The 12,708-nt window shown below is 45.6% G+C and overlaps 1 long non-coding RNA gene across 1 annotated transcript; it reads left to right on the forward strand.

Annotated features, from left to right (window-relative positions):
* Positions 1-10,333: 10,333 nt before the first annotated feature.
* LOC139071504 (uncharacterized) lies at positions 10,334-11,919 on the forward strand. Its single transcript, XR_011521367.1, has 2 exons — positions 10,334-11,027; positions 11,736-11,919. It is a non-coding gene; the product is annotated as an uncharacterized lncRNA (long non-coding RNA).
* Positions 11,920-12,708: the final 789 nt, after the last annotated feature.

Genomic DNA, 12,708 nt, shown 5'->3' on the forward strand with positions numbered 1-12,708 from the left:
CTCAAGTTGTCTACTGCTATTTGCCAGAGACTCCTGCTGATTGGGTAAAAGGAGTCCAGTAGGGAGCTGTGAAAAAAAGAGTGGCGCGGCGACAGGTCAAAGTTTGAGGCTTAGCCACGCCCACACCTTTCAACTTTTGAAAAATCCGACGGTTGAATTTTTTCCCCTATGCCTTAAGAGTATATAGCAGAAGTTTGAAGGCGATTGGTGAAAAGGGCGACGGAGCATCACTCTCCAAACAACGTGTGCGAAAACCACTAAATCGCGTACTTGGACCAAAATGGCCGACTTCCTGTGCAATTTTGTGCTTGGCTCCAAGAGACTTTTTTGTAGGCCCTGGGACACCACATTAGTGTACCAAATTTCGTAATCCTCAGTCAAAGCATGGCTTGGGGCTATTAGTTTAAATGGTCCTAGGGGGCGCTATTTCAGAAATTAGGCCACGCCCACATATTTCAGCTGTCTATGTCTCTTTGGGGTCAGACTAGGATCACTCACCAGAAGTTTCGTAATGATATCACGATAAATGAAGAAATGAGAGGCAAACGTATTTCCATGGCGTGATGGCGATTTTCGCCATGCTCCCAAAGCCCTGCCTTTTTTTGAAACCTTCCAGTACTGGAGACCAAGTGACCTCAAGTTGTCTACTGCTATTTGCCAGAGACTCCTGCTGATTGGGTAAAAGGAGTCCAGTAGGGAGCTGTGAAAAAAAGAGTGGCACGGCGACAGGTCAAAGTTTGAGGCTTAGCCACGCCCACACCTTTCAACTTTTGAAAAATCCGACGGTTGAATTTTTTCCTCTATGTCTTAAGAGCAGATGGCAGAAGTTTGAAGGAGATTGGTGAAAATGGCGACGGAGCATCACTCTCCAAACAACGTGTGCGAAAACCACTAAATTGCGTACTTGGACCAAAATGGCCGACTTCCTGTGCAACTTTGCACTTGGCTCCAAGAGACTTTTTTGTAGGTCCTGAGACACCACATTAGTGTACCAAATTTCGTACTCCTCAGTCAAAGCATGGCTTGGGGCTGACAGTTTTAATGGTCCTAGGGGGCGCTATTTCAGAAAATAGGCCACGCCCACCGGATGTTCACATCAGATCTTTTGAGGGGCCGGACTAGGATCACTCACAACAAGTTTCGTGACGATATCTTTAGAAATGACGAAATGGAAGGCAAACGTAAGGCCATGGCGGTACGCCTGACTTCGCCGCGCCGCCACAGCCCCACCTTCTGCCGAAAACTCCCATAAAGTGACGCCAAGCAACCTCCACTTGTCTTGAGTTAACAGCTACAAGTTTGTGGTGATTAAGTGAAATGGGGCAATTTGGGACCTTTCACAGTAAAACTTGACCTTTTTGGTCCTGAGGGGGCGGGGCTTGTGTGATGTCATCATCCGACCATTCAATTTACTTTGTGGCTGGATGACGAATGACCACAGAAAGTTTGGTAATTCTATTCCTTTCAGTTATGAAGTTATAGCAATTTAAAATTTTTTGGCGAGTAGTCAAACTTCGAGGCCTGGCCCCGCCCCTTCAACATGTACGAAAAGTCAGAATCTTTGTCTCATTTTGTTCGCCCATCCCTTCTGAGCAATTTTACACAATTTTTGAGACGATCGTGCAAAAAATGATCGAGCAATCCAATCAGAAACGGACCCTAAAAAGGGCCAAAACGGCAAAAAAATCGCCATTTCAACCCAAAATGGCCGACTTCCTGTTTGATATTGACCATGCATGCAAGAGACTTTTCTGTGCGGACTGTTTAGTACTATAAATGTACCAAATTTCATAACTGTACGATAAACTAAGCTTTATGGAGAGGGGTTTTTTTTCACTTTGTAGGGGGCGCTGTTCAGCCATTTTCTTTGCGATTTTTTTGTGACCTTTAAAATATCAAATTTTTCACCAGGCCTGACAAGTTTGCAAAATATTGTGAGTTTTGGGGTATGTTAAGGTCCCCAAAAAGCTGTTCAAAGGGGGCACGGAATAACAAAAAATAATCAGAGCAAAAACAAGAGGCCTTCGCAGCGCTTTCGCTGCTCGGGCCTAATAAACAGAGCAAAAACAAGAGGCCTTCGCAGCGCTTTCGCTGCTCGGGCCTAAAAAGAAAGAAGAATTAAAGCTGCAAGCAGCGTCGTTCGGCCCTCGCAGCGAAGCTGCTCGCCCTCCTTCCGCACCCCCTCCGCTCCATCCCCGACACTCTCCAAACCCAGCTCAGCGCTTCTCCATCCAGGCCGGCAGCCGGGGGCACCAGGGCACGTCTGGCAGAACAGAAAGTCAACCACCCCGACACCAGAAACCGTGAACGGCCTCCTCGTCCACACCTCACCCTGACTCAGCATCCCCTCTGAGCCCACCATTACACGTCTCACCACTAGGAGATACTCTATCTTTACCACACTGGTGATGTGATGTTCAGTCTCGGGCAGATCGGAGGCTGTTAGTGGAAGTTACAGTCAAACGTAAGGTCACAGCGTCACGCCAGAATTCGCCATGGCATCAAAGCCCCTCCCTTCCTGAAAAGCTATCAGATCTGAATGGTCATTACAACATCATGAAGACAGTGCATGACCTTAGTGTCATGTTGACTAAATTAGAGGGGACAAATATGGGCATTTCACCATAAAACAGTAGACTTCCTGTAGTCAGGGGGCGGGGCTTAGGTGATGCCAGCTGTCCACATTGTCACTGTCTTGAGATGTGGTCAGTGATCACACAGACAAAGTTTGAAATTGATCTGATCATGCACATGGGAGTTATTAAGTCAAGTAACGTAATGGCGACTGGTCAAAGTTTGAGGCTTAGCCACGCCCACACCTTTATACTTATTTAAAATCCGACGGTTGAATTTTTTCCTTTATGTCTTAAGAGTATATAGCAGGAGTTTGAAGGTGATCGGTGGAAAGTGCGACGAGATATCATTCTCCTAATAACGTGTGCGAAAACCACTAAATCACGTACTTGGACCAAAATGGCCGACCTCCTGTGCGACATTGCGCTTGGCTCCAAGAGACTTTTTTGTAGGTCCTGAGACACTACATTAGTGTGCCAAATTTCGTGATCCTCAGTCAAAGCATGGCTTGGGGCTGACAGTTTTAATGGTCCTAGGGGGCGCTATTTCAGAAAATAGGCCACGCCCACAAACTTCAGCTGTCCATTTCTATTGGGGGTCAGAGTAGGATCACTCATCAGAAGTTCTGTGGCGATGTGACAATAATTGAAGAAATGAGAGACAAACATATATCCATGGCGTGATGGCGAAATTCGCCATGCTCCCAAAGCCCCGCCTTTACTCGAAACCTGCCAGTACTATAGAACAAGTGACCTCAACTTGTCTGCTGCTATTAGCCAGTGATTGCTGGTGATTGGTTAAAAGGAGCCCAATAGGGAGCTGTGAAAAAAAGAGTGGCGTGGCGACAGGTCAAAGTTTGAGGCTTAGCCACGCCCACAGCTTTATACTTATTTAAAATCCGACGGTTGAATTTTTTCATCTATGTCTTAAGAGTGGATAACAGATGTTTGAAAGTGATTGGTGAAAAGGGTGATGGAGCATCCTTCTCCAAACAACGTGTGCGAAAACCACTAAATCCAGTACTTGGACCAAAATGGCCGACTTCCTGTGCGACTTCGCACTTGACTCCAAGAGACTTTTTTGTAGGTCCTGAGACACCACATTAGTGTACCAAATTTCGTACTCCTCAGTCAAAGCAAGGCTTGGGGCTGACAGTTTTAATGGACCTAGGGGGCGCTATTTCAGAAAATAGGCCACGCCCACAAATTTCTGCTGCCCAGTTCTATTAGGGGTCAGAGTAGGATCACTCATCAGAACTTGTGTGGCGATGTCACAATGATTGAAGAAATGAGAGACAAACGTATTTCCATGGCGTGATGGTGAATTTTGCCATGCTCTCAAAGCCCCGCCTTTATTCGAAACCTGCCAGTACTATAGACTAAGTGACCTCAACTTGTCTGCTGCTATTTGCCACTGTTTGATGGTGATTGGTTAAAAGTAGTCCAATAGGGAGCTGTGAAAAGTAGAGTGGCGTGGCGACAGGTCAAAGTTTGAGGCTTAGCCACGCCCACACCTTTATACTTATTTAAAATCCGACGGCTGAATTTTTTCATCTATGTCTTAAGAGTATATAGCAGAAGTGTGAAGGCAATTGGTGAAAAGGGCGACGGAGCATCACTCTCCAAACAACGTGTGCGAAAACCACTAAATCGCGCACTTGGACCAAAATGGCCGACTTCCTGTGCGACATTGCACTTGGCTCCAAGAGACTTTTTTGTAGGTCCTGAGACACCACATTAGTGTACCAAATTTTGTACTCGTCAGTCAAAGCATGGCTTGGGGCTGGCAGTTTTAATGGTCCTAGAGGGCGCTATTTCAGAAAATAGGCCACGCCCACCGGATGTTCACATCACATTTTTGGGGGGGCCGGACTAGGATCACTCCCAAGACGTTTCGTGGCGATATCTCTAGAAATGACGAAATGGGAGGCAAACGTAAGGCCACGTCGGTACGCCTGACTTCGCCGCGCCGCCACAGCCCCGCCTTCTGCAGAAAACTCCCATAAAGTGACGGCAAGCAACCCCAACTTGTCTTCAGTGACCTGCTACAAATTTGGGGTGATTATTTGAAAGGGCGAATTTTGGGAAATTTCCTAGTAAAACTTGACCTTTTAAGTCCTGAGGGGGCGGGGCTTATGTGACATCATCAATCGACCATTCATTTGTCTTCGGAGGGCGACGACAATTGTCCATAGAACATTTCTTTAACTGTAATTCTTTCATTTATGAATCTATAGCAATTTGAATTTTTTTGGCGAGTGCTCGAACTTTGAGGCCTGGTCCCGCCCCTTCAGTATTTACGAAAAGTCAATTTTATTGTCTCATTTTAATCGTCCATCGCTTCTGTTCGATCGCACACTATTTTTGAGACGATCGTGCGAAAAATGACCAAACTGTTCAACCAAATATAGACCCTAGAAATGGCCAAAATGGGGTCAAAATGGCCACTTTAGTCCAAAATGGCCGACTTCCTGTTTGATATTGACCATGGGTGCAAGAGGCTTTTCTGTGCGTATTGTTGAGTTCTACAAGTGTACCAAATTTCATCACTCTACTATGAAAAAAGGTCAAAGCGGAGGGGTATTTTTAATTTTCCAGGGGGCGCTGTTGAAACAATTTTTTACCAACTTTCACGTTGCCAGTGAAATACGTAAATTTCATGCACTTTCTATATTGGGCCAGAATTTGGTGAGTTTTTGGATATGCTAAGACCCCCTAAAGGCCATCCAAAGACGCGGAAGAAAAAAAAAGAAAGAAAAAAAAAAAGAAAAATTAAAGCTGCAAGCAGCGTCGTTCGGCCCTCGCAGCGAAGCTGCTCGCCCTCCTTCCGCACCCCCTCCGCTCCATCCCCGACGCTCTCCAAACCCAGCTCCGCGCTTGTCCATCCTGGCCGGCAGCCGGGGGCACCAGGGCACGTCTGGCAGAACAGAAAGTCAACCACCCCGACACCAGAAACCGTGAACGGCCTCCTCGTCCACACCTCACCCTGATTCAGCATCCCCTCTGAGCCCAGCATTACACGTCTCACCACTAGGAGATACTCTATCTTTACCACACTGGTGATGTGATGTTCAGTCTCTGGCAAATCGGAGGCTGTTTGTGGAAGTTACAGTCAAACGTAAGGTCACAGCGTCACGCCAGAAATCGCCATGGCATCAAAGCTCCTCCCTTTCTGAAAAGCTATCAGATCTGAATAGTCATTACAACATCATGAAGACAGTGCATGACCTTAGTGTCATGTTGACTAAATTAGAGGGGACAAATATGGGCATTTCACCATAAAACAGAAGACTTCCTGTAGTCAGGGGGCGGGGCTTAGGTGATGCCAGCTGTCCACATTGTCACTGTCTTCAGATGTGGTCAGTGATCACACGGACAAAGTTTGAAATTGATCTGATCATGCACAAGGGAGTTATTGAGTCAAGTAACGTAATGGCGACTGGTCAAAGTTTGAGGCTTAGCCACGCCCACACCTTTATACTTATTTAAAATCTGACGGTTGAATCTTTTCCTCTATGTCTTAAGAGTATATAGCAAGAGTTTGAAGGTGATCGGTGGAAAGGGCGACGAGACATCATTCTCCTAATAACGTGTGCGAAAACCACTAAATCGAGTACTTGGACCAAAATGGCCGACCTCCTGTGCGACATTGCGCTTGGCTCCAAGAGACTTTTTTGTAGGTCCTGAGACACTACATTAGAGTGCCAAATTTCGTGATCCTCAGTCAAAGCACGGCTTGGGGCTGACAGTTTTAATGGTCCTAGGGGGCGCTATTTCAGAAAATAGGCCACGCCCACAAACTTCAGCTGTCCAATTCTATTAGGGGTCAGAGTAGGATCACTCATCAGAAATTGTGTGGCGATGTCACAATGATTGAAGAAATGAGAGACAAACGTATTTCCATGGCGTGATGGCGAATTTCGCCATGCTCCCAAAGCCCCGCCTTTATTCGAAACCTGCCAGTACTATAGACCAAGTGACCTCAACTTGTCTGCTGCTATTTGCCAGTGATTGCTGGTGATTGGTTAAAAGGAGTCCAATAGGGAGCTGTGAAAAAAAGAGTGGCGTGGCGACAGGTCAAAGTTTGAGGCTTAGCCACGCCCACACCTTTATACTTATTTAAAATCCGTAGGTTGAATTTTTTCCCCTTTGTCTTAAGAGTCTATAGCAGAAGTTTGAAGGTGATTGGTGAAAAGGGCAATGGTGTAACACTCTCCAAACAACCTGTGCGAAAACCACTAAATCGACTACTTGGACCAAAATGGCCGACTTCCTGTGCGACTTTGCACTTGGCTCCGAGAGACTTTTTTGTAGGACCGGAGACACCACATTAGTGTACCAGCTTTCGTACTCCTCAGTCAAAGCATGGCTAGGGGCTGACAGTTTTAATGTTCCTAGAGGGCGCCATTTCAGAAAATAGGCCACGCCCACAAACTACAGCTGTCCAAATCTATTGGGGGTCAGACTAGGAACACTCACCAGACATTTTGTGGTGATGGCACGATAATTGAAGAAATGAGAGGCAAACGTATTGCCATGGCGTGATGGTGAATTTTGCCATGCTCCCAAAGCCCCGCCTTTTTTCAAAACCTGCCAGTACTGGAGACTAAGTGACCTCAACTTGTCAGCTGCTATTCGCCAGAGATTGCTGGCGATTGGGTAAAAGGAGTCCAATAGGTAGCTGTGAAAAAAAGAGTGGCGTGGTGACAGGTCAAAGTTTGAGGCTTAGCCACGCCCACACCTTTATACTTATTTAAAATCCGACGGTTGAATTTTTTCCTTTATGTCTTAAGAGTCTATAGCAGAAGTTTGAAGGCGATTGGTGAAAAGGGCGATGGAGCATCACTCTCCAAACAACGTGTGCGAAAACCACTAAATCGAGTACTTGGACCAAAATGGCCGACTTCCTGTGCGACTTTGCACTTGGCTCCAAGAGACTTTTTTGTAGGTCCTGAGACACCACATTACTGTGCCAAATTTCATAATGCTCAGTCAAAGCATGACTTGGGGCTGACAGTTTTAATGGTCCTAGGGGGCGCTATTTCAGAAAATAGGCCACGCCCACAAACTTCAGCTGTCCAATTCTATTAGGGGTCAGAGTAGGATCACTCATCAGAAATTGTGTGGCGATGTCACAATGATTGAAGAAATGAGAGACAAACGTATTTCCATGGCGTGATGGCGAATTTCGCCATGCTCCCAAAGCCCCGCCTTTATTCGAAACCTGCCAGTACTATAGACCAAGTGACCTCAACTTGTCTGCTGCTATTTGCCAGTGATTGCTGGTGATTGGTTAAAAGGAGTCCAATAGGGAGCTGTGAAATAAAGAGTGGCGTGGCGACAGGTCAAAGTTTGAGGCTTAGCCACGCCCACACCTTTATACTTATTTAAAATCCGTAGTTTGAATTTTTTCCCCTTTGTCTTAAGAGTCTATAGCAGAAGTTTGAAGGTGATTGGTGAAAAGGGCAATGGTGTAACACTCTCCAAACAACGTGTGCGAAAACCACTAAATCGACTACTTGGACCAAAATGGCCGACTTCCTGTGCGACTTTGCACTTGGCTCCGAGAGACTTTTTTGTAGGACCGGAGACACCACATTAGTGTACCAGATTTCGTACTCCTCAGTCAAAGCATGGCTAGGGGCTGACAGTTTTAATGTTCCTAGAGGGCGCCATTTCAGAAAATAGGCCACGCCCACAAACTACAGCTGTCCAAATCTATTGGGGGTCAGACTAGGAACACTCACCAGACATTTTGTGGTGATGGCACGATAATTGAAGAAATGAGAGGCAAACGTATTGCCATGGCGTGATGGTGAATTTTGCCATGCTCCCAAAGCCCCGCCTTTTTTCAAAACCTGCCAGTACTGGAGACTAAGTGACCTCAACTTGTCAGCTGCTATTCGCCAGAGATTGCTGGCGATTGGGTAAAAGGAGTCCAATAGGTAGCTGTGAAAAAAAGAGTGGCGTGGTGACAGGTCAAAGTTTGAGGCTTAGCCACGCCCACACCTTTATACTTATTTAAAATCCGACGGTTGAATTTTTTCCTTTATGTCTTAAGAGTCTATAGCAGAAGTTTGAAGGCGATTGGTGAAAAGGGCGATGGAGCATCACTCTCCAAACAACGTGTGCGAAAACCACTAAATCGAGTACTTGGACCAAAATGGCCGACTTCCTGTGCGACTTTGCACTTGGCTCCAAGAGACTTTTTTGTAGGTCCTGAGACACCACATTAGTGTGCCAAATTTCATAATGCTCAGTCAAAGCATGACTTGGGGCTGACAGTTTTAATGGTCCTAGGGGGCGCTATTTCAGAAAATAGGCCACGCCCACCGGATGTTCACATCACATTTTGTGGGGGGCTGAACTAGGATCACTCCCAAGAGGTTTTGTGGCGATATCTCTAGAAATGACGAAATGGGAGGCAAACGTAAGGCCTAAGCGGTACGCCTGACTTCGCCGCGCCGCCACAGCCCCGCCTTCTGGAGAAAACTCCCATAAAGTGACGCCAAGCAACCCCAACTTGTCTTCAGTTACCCGCTACAAATTTGGGGTGATTATTGGAAAGGGCGAATTTTGGAAAATTTCCCAGTAAATCTTGACCTTTTAAGTCCTGAGGGGGCGGGGCTTATGTGACATCATCAATCGACCATTCATTTGTCTTCGGAGGGCGACGACGATTGTCCTTAGAACATTTCTTTAACTGTAATTCTTTCATTTATGAATCTATAGCAATTTGAATTTTTTTGGCGAGTGCTCGAACTTTGAGGCCTGGTTCCGCCCCTTCAGTATTTACGAAAAGTCAATTTTATTGTCTCATTTTAATCGTCCATCGCTTCTGTTCGATCGCACACTATTTTTGAGACGATCGTGCGAAAAATGACCAAACTGTTAAACCAAATATAGACCCTAGAAATGGCCAAAACGGGGTCAAAATGGCCACTTTAGTCCAAAATGGCCGACTTCCTGTTTGATATTGACCATGGGTGCAAGAGGCTTTTCTGTGCGTATTGTTGAGTTCTACAAGTGTACCAAATTTCATCACTCTACTATGAAAAAAGGTCAAAGCGGAGGGGTATTTTTAATTTTCCAGGGGGCGCTGTTGACACATTTTTTTACCAACTTTCACATTGCCAGCGAAATACGTAAATTTCACGCGCTTTCTATATTGGGCCAGAATTTGGTGAGTTTTTGGATATGGTAAGACCCCCTAAAGGCCATCCAAAGACGCGGAAGAAAAAAAAAGAAAAAAAAAGAAAAAAAAAATAAACGGAGCAGATACAATAGGCCTTCGCAGCTTCACTGCTCGGGCCTAAAAATAATAAACGGAGCAGATACAATAGGCCTTCGCAGCTTCACTGCTCGGGCCTAATTAAAGCTGCAAGCAGCGTCGTTCGGCCCTCGCAGCTCCGCGCCGCTCCGGCCTGGCCGGCAGCCCGGGGCACCAGGGCACGTCCGCGGAACAGAAACGTCGACCACCCTGACACCAGAAACCGCAAATGGCCTCCTAGTCCGCACCTCACCCTGACTCAGCATCCCCTTTGAGCTCACCATTAAATTGAATTGTAAGGTCATGGCATCATGCCAGAATTCGCCATGGCATGAAAGCCCCTCCCTATCTGGAAAGCTATCAGATCTGAATGGTCATCACAACATCATGAAGACAGGGCATGTCCTTAGTATCATGTTGACTAAATTAGAGGGGACAAATATGGGCATTTCCCCATAAAACAATAGACTTCCTATTATCAGGGGGAGGGGCTTAGGTGATGTCAGCTGTCCACAATGACGTTGCCTTGAGATGTGGTCAGTGATCACACAGACAAAGTTTGATATAGTTCTGATCGTGCACATGGGAGTTATTAAGTCAAGTAATGTAATGGCGAAAGGTCAAAGTTTGAGGCTTAGCCACGCCCACACCTTTATACTTATTTAAAATCCGACGGTTGAATTTTTTCCACTATATCTTAAGAGTATCTAGCAGAAGTTACAAGGCGATTGGTGAAAAGGGCGATGGAGCATCACTCTCCAAACAACGTGTGCGAAAACCATAGACTGTACATATACTGGACAATTCGATTCCATAGGCTTCAATAACACGTTATCTGTCCATAATGGGAGGTGTCCACCACCGCCATTTTGACCGTGTCACAGGTTCCGTCCAGCCCAGACAATTCCATAAAAGGGAAGAGAGGAGGCGCTGAGGGTGTGGCTGTAAGGCTGGGCTCGAGTGACGACACCCAGGCGAACTAGCTACGAGCTAACCTGAAGCTAACCCTGGCTAACCCAAAGCTAAAGCGGAGGTGGGAGCCGAGCTAACGGATGTAGCCACCTAGCTTCAACCCAACCGGAGCTAACTGGAACACCCATCGACCTGAACCTCACACGGAGTTTAGGTGGAGGTTTTCTGCGCCTGTTCGTGAGAAGTACCTGTATTAAAAAAGTTTTAAATCGGTAAGTTTATAATTTATTTCCGTAATGAATACATTTTGCTTTGAGCAAGTTTTCAGTACAGTTTTTTTCGGCGCTATCACTCCTGAGTCGCACCAGCCATTAAATGTATCATGAAGAAGAGAAAATATATTTAAGTCGTATTTTGGGGGGACATTTTATTATCTTTCTTACAAAATCCGAGACCAAGCGTTTAACATTGCAACACAAGCACCGGTAACCATAACAGAATGAACAGCCAGCAGAGGAGAGGATGGCGGTGTTTCAAACCCTCCCGGCCGGCGTGTAGAGCTCATTCCTGGGCTGGAGCCGGCCCTCAGCACCCCGCCACAGGCTCTAACAGATGCTGGCGGTGTTTCATATATTTCCAAAACGTAATACTTGTTTGTATCTTGTACAGCCAGCTAGCCTTTATTCTGGACTCAGTACAATTTACCAAAAGTAAAGAGACATTATACAGATGAAGTAAGCACAAGATAACTTACTGGAAGACACAGAGTTATCATCAGAACCAGAACAAGAGCCTGATAACAGTCATGTGAAAATAACAGTTAAAAAGTATGTATGTATAATAGAAATAAAAATATATTAGAATTAGTGTAACTCACTGTGATCCAAACAATAAATCAGCCATAGCTGATTAGTAAATATGACATGAGGTTTGGGAGTTTTTAAGTTTCATTCTTTTATTAAATTTTTTTTCCTCCATAGCCATTTGGATCATTGGGGACAGCTGAGTGAGGCGTGGTGCCCAGAGAGCTGCAGAGACAACCTTGGCCTCCCTGACGTCTGTGTCTCCTGGTTCGGTTGGGGCGGACCATCGACATACATACATGTGCCGACACTGTGCCCTGTTTTATAAAATGTAGTGTTAAAAATAAATGTTTTTGCTCAATTACTGGAATTTCTTTGGTTAAGACAAAAGTGAGGAATAATCATTTACAAGTTATTTGTACAACAGGCCCATTTTAAATCCCAACAGTTTCTTAGCAGACAATAGAAATGTGTTCTTTACTAACTTTACTTGGTTTGAAAATCTTACTAAAATAAACTTGAGTGCCGTATTGCAAAACCCAATCATACTTGTTATGTAAACATTAGCTTTGAAGATATTTTTTACAGATATATATTTGTGTGCAACAAAAACCAAACTTAAATAATTTGTCATTCTTTATTGAAAAACAACAAAATACAGGTATACAGAAGTGTGGGAAAATGATAATGTGAAAGTATTGCACTATAAATGAAGTGAGATGAGATGAAGGTGAGATGAAGGTGGATGCCAGCGGGCTGGACGCCGGACGAGGAAACCTGGAGACGGATCGCTCAGACAGGAAGGGAAGAGCTTCCTCTTACCTTGATGGAATTAAAGTTAGCCGTCGTCTGAACGCCCAACCGTACGGTCTGAGGTCAAAGGTCACAGGAAACACACACCAGTCAGCAGTCATACAGATGCATAAAGATAACTGTAGCCATGGCAACCAGCTGACATGTCCCCACTTTCACCAGCACCTGGTGCCTGCCGGGTCACCTGAATTCCTGTGTGATGTCAGCACGGTCGGCCGTGACTGCTGCCATCAGAGGTGACCTCTGATCAGCTGAATGAACTCACCTTCCAGGGTGACGCCGTGTTAAGAGTCGGCTTCGTCCTGTAAACAAACAAACAAACAAACAAATGAGTGGT

Source organism: Nothobranchius furzeri, chromosome 8, assembly GCF_043380555.1.
Source record: "Nothobranchius furzeri strain GRZ-AD chromosome 8, NfurGRZ-RIMD1, whole genome shotgun sequence".
Lineage (NCBI taxonomy): Eukaryota > Metazoa > Chordata > Actinopteri > Cyprinodontiformes > Nothobranchiidae > Nothobranchius > Nothobranchius furzeri.